At 42.8% G+C, this 7,698-nt stretch overlaps 1 long non-coding RNA gene across 1 annotated transcript; it reads right to left on the bottom strand.

The window, feature by feature from the left end:
- Positions 1-431: 431 nt before the first annotated feature.
- On the bottom strand, positions 432-3,779 carry LOC144374484 (uncharacterized). The gene is made up of 3 exons (XR_013433864.1): positions 3,280-3,779; positions 1,328-1,798; positions 432-907 (listed from the first exon to the last, which is right to left on the bottom strand). It is a non-coding gene; the product is annotated as an uncharacterized LOC144374484 (long non-coding RNA).
- Between the last annotated feature and the right edge of the window lie 3,919 nt (positions 3,780-7,698).

Here is a 7,698-nt window from a genome sequence, read left to right on the forward strand (position 1 = left end):
TTGCTCTGTAAAAGCAGAGAGCAGGATGGTGGTTCCCAGGAGCTCGGGGTTTACCCAAAGAGTACAAAACTTCAGTGATGCAGCATGAGCCAATTCTGGACATCTGTCCTACAACTGGGTCCCCACAGTGAATAACACTCTGTTGTATGCTTAAATTTGCTGCTCTGTGAGCTGGGGTTATGGCTCAGTTGCAGAGCACTTGCTTGGCACATGTGAGGTCCTGGGTTCAATCCTTAGCACCACACAAAAATAAATAAAAGAAAGGTATTGTGTCCAACTACAACTAAAAAAATTTTTTAATTGTTCTGCTTGAAAGTGTTCTCACTACACACACACACAAACACAAACACACACAGACACACACACACACATGTGAGTGGGTGGATATGTTAATTAGCTTGATTACAGTAATCATCAATGTGCAAGATACATGTATGTCACATGGTACTTTTATTTTATTTTATTTTTAAGCAGTTGTTATTATACTAGTGTATTAAGACAAGTACAAAATAACCTTGTAATCAGGGTACTGTATCAGTCAATAACAAAGGAAAGACCACTACAGTATGAAGAGATATGCAAATGACTCAAGTATACAGCTTTCATAGTTAACAGACAATTTTAAATGGGAAGTTGGTTTCTTTGACAAATGGTAAATTTTCTTGAAATAGGAAAAATAATATACAGTGCTCTAAGCATGAATAATAATTCCTGCCATAAATACAAGTGCCTTGCAGAAACTCCATGCAAATTTCAATTCCATTCTCTTTGTGAGTGTGACACTGTAGCTGACTTACCAGCTCAAACACTAGGTCAAGGGAAGCCTCCTCACTTTTGTCCTGGAAGAGCTCAGTACTCAATTGATCACTGATGTCCAAATGTCCAAATCTGTTGTCTTGAAAAATCCCTGGAATATAATCAATCCATTACAATGTATATGCAGTCGGGGCTAGTAGGAATATCACTTGAAACTGAATGTGAATATTTTCTCTGATAAGTAGATACTGATCCATAATGGGGGAGGGGGCAAGGGAGGAATGGATGAACTTTGGATAGGGCAAAGGGGAGGGATGGAAAGGGAGGGCCATGGGGGTAGGAAAGATGGTGGAATGAGATGGACATCATTACCCTAGATACATATAGGAAGACACGAATGATGTGACTCTACTTTGTGTACAACCAGAGAAATAAAAAGTTGTGCTCCATTTGTGTACTATGAATCAAAATGAATTCTGTTGTCATGTATGACTAATTAGAACAAATAAATAAATTTTTAAAAAAAGTTCAGTCTGGAAGTGCCCTGCGGTCGAATGGACCACTGTCTCACCCGTGGTTTCTGGTGGAAAGCTGTGGTTTGGATTGGAACCGTTTTTTTCTGGAACATCAGTGGAAAGATGGGCTTCTGGTAGTTGGTCCCCCACAGGAATCAGGACAGATACATCATTTTCTTCTGTTGGACATGATGGATTAATTTCCAGAGGTTTCATTTCCATAGGTTCATGGAAACTAAACTGCTCTCATCACCACTCTCGTCTCTAGATCTAAAATCCCCATGAACTGATCCAGATTCTAGCAAAGTGTTTAACATTGGTCTCAAGACCTCTTTGAGTTCCCAGTCTCTTCTGATCCTGCTTTTTCTTAGAACAGTCTTCAATGGAGTGATCTTCTCAGAGTCTCATTTGGCATGAAAGGTCATCAGAGCAAGAGGCAGGCTGCACTGCACTGTCTGGCTCAGGTTCGGTGGTTTCCATTCCCATAATGTGGATCAGCTCCAATTCCTCCTCAGGGTCTAAAAACCCTACCAGAAAAGGAAGAAAGATGATCATTTACAAAATGACAATTGAATCCCATTCACTCATTAAAATATTTTGTGTTGGTTTGTGACTAAGTCACTGAAATCACTCCTCCTGTGCTGTATTTATTCTCTACCAGTCCATTTTAACTTTTAAGAAATGAAGGCTCCAAAACAGCACAAGCTATTCAAAATCAAAGCACAGGTAAAGGCAGGTGAGAAAGAATGACTTTGAACAGGACTTGGCAATTATTTGTGGACTTAACACTTTGTAATTCTGCTGGGTTATGAATTTTTATCATAAGGCCAAGGTGGGGTAGGATAGGAGACAGACATAACTGTGTCTAGATGAAGATAGCAAAGAAACACATCTCAGTTTGTGGTTCTCTTTACAGTTGTTTATGTATCATCGGCTTCATGAGTTGAGAAAAACTTGGAATCTTTGTGAGGGGGAAAAGTTCATCAAATGAAAGATAAACTTCAAAATTAAGTTGTGAATTTGGGGTATGAGTATATACAAAGAAAACAAGAGACTCTCAATTCAAGTGTTACATGGGATAAAGTCAGAAGCCTGTTAAACATTTCTATATTCATAAAGTTCCAATATACTCCAAGAATGTGAAAGGCCTAGTATGGCAATTGCCAGAAAAACATTACCACTACTGAGAAAGAATACCAGGTTTTCAGCTTCAGCAGTAACCACACTGCATACTGTGTTAAAAACCAAACAGGACCCCCATTATAGGTAAAGGCCTCATTTTTGTCTCCAGAAAAGTTACATATGTGCACTTTAAAAAGCCAGTAAAGGCATATTATAGAAAGGCAGCATGAAATACACACAAAATTTCAGATACTAAATGAACTCCCCAAAGAAATTAAAATGTTCTTGCAAGAATCAGAATCCTTGAACAAAAGTGAAATTTGAGAGTATTGGCTGAGATCATGCCAAGCAAGAAAGATAATGAGCAATTGATTCTCTTCTCTTTTCCACCAAACTGAAAGGACATGTGATGCAAAAGCCTATGCCTTAATCAAATATGCATGGAGGGTGTCCAGTACAGTGCCCAGCACAATGCACACAGTGGGTGTTCCATACATATTTCTTAGCTGATTTCATGAAGAAAAAGGCATGCATTAAAGGCTAAGTTTTTGGTTGCTTGTAGGTCAAAAACAAAAACTGAGTTTTGAGAAAAACATTAAAGTCCTAATTGGAGAGATTCATAATTGATCTATAGAAAGTGAATAATCAAACTTAGAAACACAAATCACAGAGCATGGCTCATGACAAAGTGTTTGCCCAGGTACAAAAGGAAGCAGTGGAAAAAGGAGCTTTCAGAGTGAGTGGTCATCCTCAGGGAAAGCTAGGAGGCAGCCAAGCAAGGCCTGTGGTTCATCCTCTGGTGCTCCTGCCTGGAGGCACAACTGGCACAGCCCGCGGTGTTCCCTCTGCACCACCTGAAGCCCACGCATGCTCACTGACCACTCACCTGGCCCCCACCCCGCACCGCGCCGGCGGACAGGTGGGTGCGGGTTCCCTCAGGCGCTCAACCGCCGCCCCTCCCCAGCTCCAGGGCGCCCCAGGCGGCACCCAGTCCCCATCAGCGGGCACCACAGGGACAGAGGTAAGAGAGACACGGGTTGCTGCGCGCCATCCCCGCCCGCCGCGGGCCCCAGAGGCTCCTCCCGGAGGACACCTGCCCGCCGGCCGCCCTGGCGCGCGGGGCAGGCAGCGTCCTAGCGGGAAAGAGGCGCCCGAAGTTCTGGTTCAGCTGCCGCGGGCCGCGGGTCTCAGGCCGCGGAAATGGCCGCCTCGGCCGGTCCGGCTCTGCACACCTGCCGGCGACGGGCGGAGCGTGAGGCCGGGCCAGTGGATGCCGCGCCCGGGCAGCGCAGGTAGCGACCAGAGCGGGACCTGAGCGGCACCGCCATCCCGCAGCCTCCAGCCGTCCAGGCTTCCGTTAGCGGAAGCGGGCGCTGGGAGGGAGCGCGGCGGACAGTGCGCCCCCTGCTGGCTGGTCGGCCACTCGGCCGCCAAGCCGCCAAGGAAAGCGCAGGACTCTGCAGCTATTTCAAATCAAAGGCTGAATGTTCTCTCTGATAAGTGGATGCTGATCCATAATTGGAGAAGGGGGGATGGAGGAACTAATTGGGTGTACGATAAATCACAATGCATTCTGCTGTCATATACACCTAATTAAAATTAATTACTTAATTTAAAAATAAATCAGCAAACTACAAAAAAAAAAAAAAAAAAAAGAATTTTAAAGCCCTCTAGAAGCACATGGAGATACAAGGAAGCCAAATGATCATAAAATATTGAGAAAGAACAGTGGGGACTTGACAGGACTCCACAATGGGCAGGAGGAGTGGCGAGATGGAGATGCTGCCTTTGAATTGTACAGTGCGTTTATTATGTTTTAACCCATTGGACAATTGTCCCATGGGACAATCCACGTATTTCATTGAAGCAGCCCCAGAACACTCTCCCAGGGAATCCATCACCACTCCATAGCTGCTCCTCCTGCTGCCAGGATGAGGCTCCGTGTCTCCTTTATCCAGACGCAGAGGCTGCAGGTGCTGCTGGCGCCAGGGTGTGTGACTGGGGTGGGGGGCTGCCCACTATGTCCCTGATGGAGATGCCACTAGAGAGGTTCAATCTCTTACTCTGCAGGGACTGACAACCACTCTGCCTGTCCAACCCCAACTCATCAGGGCCATGGTCAGTGAATCACTAGGTGTGGAAGGACTGGGAACACCTGGCCTTCAGAGTCTCCCAGGCTCCTCATGCAGCAGGCAGGACCACCCACTGCACCCAGATTTGCAGCCCTGTGGGCAAGCAGTCCTGGCCTCAAGCAGGGACAGTATGGCTTCAAGGACGAGTGGGACACATCCCAGTCCTGGAATCCCTCAGCTGCTGTGAAGCCTCCTAGGACTTGGGACACATTTCTCAATCTGAGGATTGAAGGACGTGGTGTGTCAAGATATATATCACTTTTTGCACATGTGCCACATTCAACCAAGTCCAATACCTATTCATTTCAATGCAGTACTCATGTGGAAGATCAGGATTGTGGTTACTTATCTTCCTTTTTTCCCCTTTTGTGACTGAGAATCAAATAATATAAATAGAGTCAGTTTTTTTCTTTGTTTTACTTTTTCTAATTTTTTTCTAATTAGTTACGCATGAGAATAGAATGCATTTTGACACATGACTCATACATGGAGTATAGCCTCTCATTCTTTGGTTTGTATGTGATGTAGAATCATCGTGGTCATGAAATCATAAGCCATAATTTCATTCTTCTTTAAAGCTGAGTAATATTTCATTGTGTGCACATGCCTCATGTTCTTATCCATTCATCTGTTGAAGGGAACCTAGGTTTGTTAAATAGTTTATCTATTGTGAATTGATAAATATTGATAAACTTTGATGTGATTACATTACTGTAGTCTGCTGATATTAAGTGCTTTGAGTATAAACCTAAGAGTGGGATAGCTGGGTCAAATGGTGGTTTCATTCCCAGTTTTCCGAGGAATCTCAATACCACTTTCTATAATGTTTGCACCAATCTGCAAGGCCACGGGCAATGTATGACTGTACCTTTTCTCCCACAGCCCCATCAACATTTAATACTGCTTGTATTCTTGATAATTGTCATTCTGAATGGAGTGAGATAAAATATTAGAGTAGTTTTGACTTGCATTTTTATAACCACTAGAGGTGTTAAACATTTTTTCATATATTTGTTGGTTGATTGTATATCTTCTTAGTTAAGTGTCTGTTCTGTTCCTTAGCCCATTTATTAATTGAGTTATTTGTTTTTTTGGTGTTGAGTTTTTTGAGTTCTTTATATATTCTGGAAATTCTCTATCTGAGGTGCATGTGGTAAAGATTTCATCCCATTCTGTAGGCTCTATCTTCACATTATGGATTGTTTTCTTTACTGAGGAGACAGTTTAGTTTGAATATATCCCATTTATTGATTCTGGATTTTACTTCTTGTGCATTAGGAGTCTTGTTAAGGAAGTCAGTTCCTCGGCCAACATGGGACTACTTTTTCTTCTACTAGACCCAGGGTCTCTGTTCTAGTGCCTAAGTCTTCGATGTACTTTGAGTTGAATTTCCACCAGGGTGAGAGATAGGGGTTTCATTTTATTTTTCTACATATGGATTTCCAGTTTTCTCAGCATCATTTGTTGAAGAAACTATCTTTTCTCCAATGAATGTCACGTGTATGAAAGAAGATTCCTTCCTACACAGGATCTAGCCAATGCAAATGCAGACAAATTGGCAGAAGAATTTAAGAGGTTTGGAGTTACACCAAGGGTAAGAGTATGTGAAGCCACTCTAGACACTCCTCTTGTGGAGAAAGAAGGCAACCATGTGCTCAATTGGCCTTTTACTGATGTTGCACCACCCTCCAACAGGTTTTTTTGGCTCTTAAGTCTTTGGAAAATTACCTTTCATGCAGCACCTGGTTGTTTCATTGCTGTCTGTGGCCCTGAAGGCCTTGGGAGGCTCCAGTGTGGGTTGCTCTAGCATTAGTTGAAGGGGCGCTGTGGCATGAAGATGCACCACAGTCCCTAAGACAAAAACAGTGTGGGGCTTTGAACAGCAAACAACTCTTGTATTTAGAGAAGCATCATCCAAAAATGCAGCTGTGCTTCAAAGGTTCCAGGGGGCACAGGAACAACTCCTGCGTTCCGTAAGTCGTGGTGCCTGATGCTGCTGCCTTGGAAATGGGACGTGTGATGGGACCTAATTGGGTGTAGATATTAGCTAGTGTGTTGGTGTGCTGGATGGGTCTGATGGAACTTCCATGGGAATACTGGAAAGGAGTTTCACCAGGCCACAAGGTAGACAGAATTACATCATCAATGATCTGGTGATGATCAACCTACGTAGACACGGAGCAAAAACCACTTTCTGTTTGGTAATTAAAATGTGTTATGCTTTGGGTGTGAGTTGTCCCCCAAAGCTCACGGGTGACAATGCGGAAATGCTCACAGTGAAGTGATTAGATTGTGAGTGCTCTGGCCTAACAGTTGACCTAACAAATCCTGAGTTTTTTTAAATACTTTTATTTATTAATTTTATTTATTAATTTTTTAAATTGTTGATAGATATTTATTTTTATTATATGTGGTGTTGAGATTCGAACCCAGTGCCTCACACATGCCAGGCAAGTGCACAACCACTGAGCCATAACCCCAGACCTCCAAATCTTGATGATTTTGAGTGGATGATTTGAGAGGACTAGGTATTTGGTGGTAACTGCCAGCAGGTGATGTGAGTCAGCAGGAAGGAGGTCGTGGGCGCCCGCCCTTGTGGGTTACATTTTCTCCCTGGGAGCTTGCTCTGTCTCTCTGCATTCCTGCTGCCATGGGACAGGGTAGTTTTCCTCTGTCATGGGCTTTCACCATGATATTCTGCCTCTGCTCTGGCCCAAAGCAATGGTGCCAACTGATCATGGACTGAAACCTCTGATATTGTGAAAATATCTTTTCTCCTTCTACAATGGATGTTCTTGTTAGGGATTTGGGTCACAGTAACAAATAAATAAATAAATAAATAAATAAATAAATAAATAAATAAATAAGGGACCACAATAAAAAAATTTATATCATTTTCTACAGAAAAAAACAATATCCTTTTATTTTAAAAATTCTATCAAAATAGGTTTCCATATGACACTGCATTTTTAAAAAAATTAATGTTAACCAGCCTGTGGGTTAGCAGACTATACAGACTTCATCAGAGCATTCATAGATGCTTAGAATATTTACAAGTGTTGTTCACTAGGTGGTAAAGTTCTGTTGCTATTTTTCCAGTACATATTCCACAGTAAAAGAAAGGGCATATGTTGGAATTCTTGTTTAAAAATTCTTAACAAATGGACAAAAGC

Source organism: Ictidomys tridecemlineatus, unplaced genomic scaffold, assembly GCF_052094955.1.
Source record: "Ictidomys tridecemlineatus isolate mIctTri1 unplaced genomic scaffold, mIctTri1.hap1 Scaffold_7187, whole genome shotgun sequence".
In the NCBI taxonomy this organism is placed as follows: Eukaryota; Metazoa; Chordata; class Mammalia; order Rodentia; family Sciuridae; genus Ictidomys; species Ictidomys tridecemlineatus.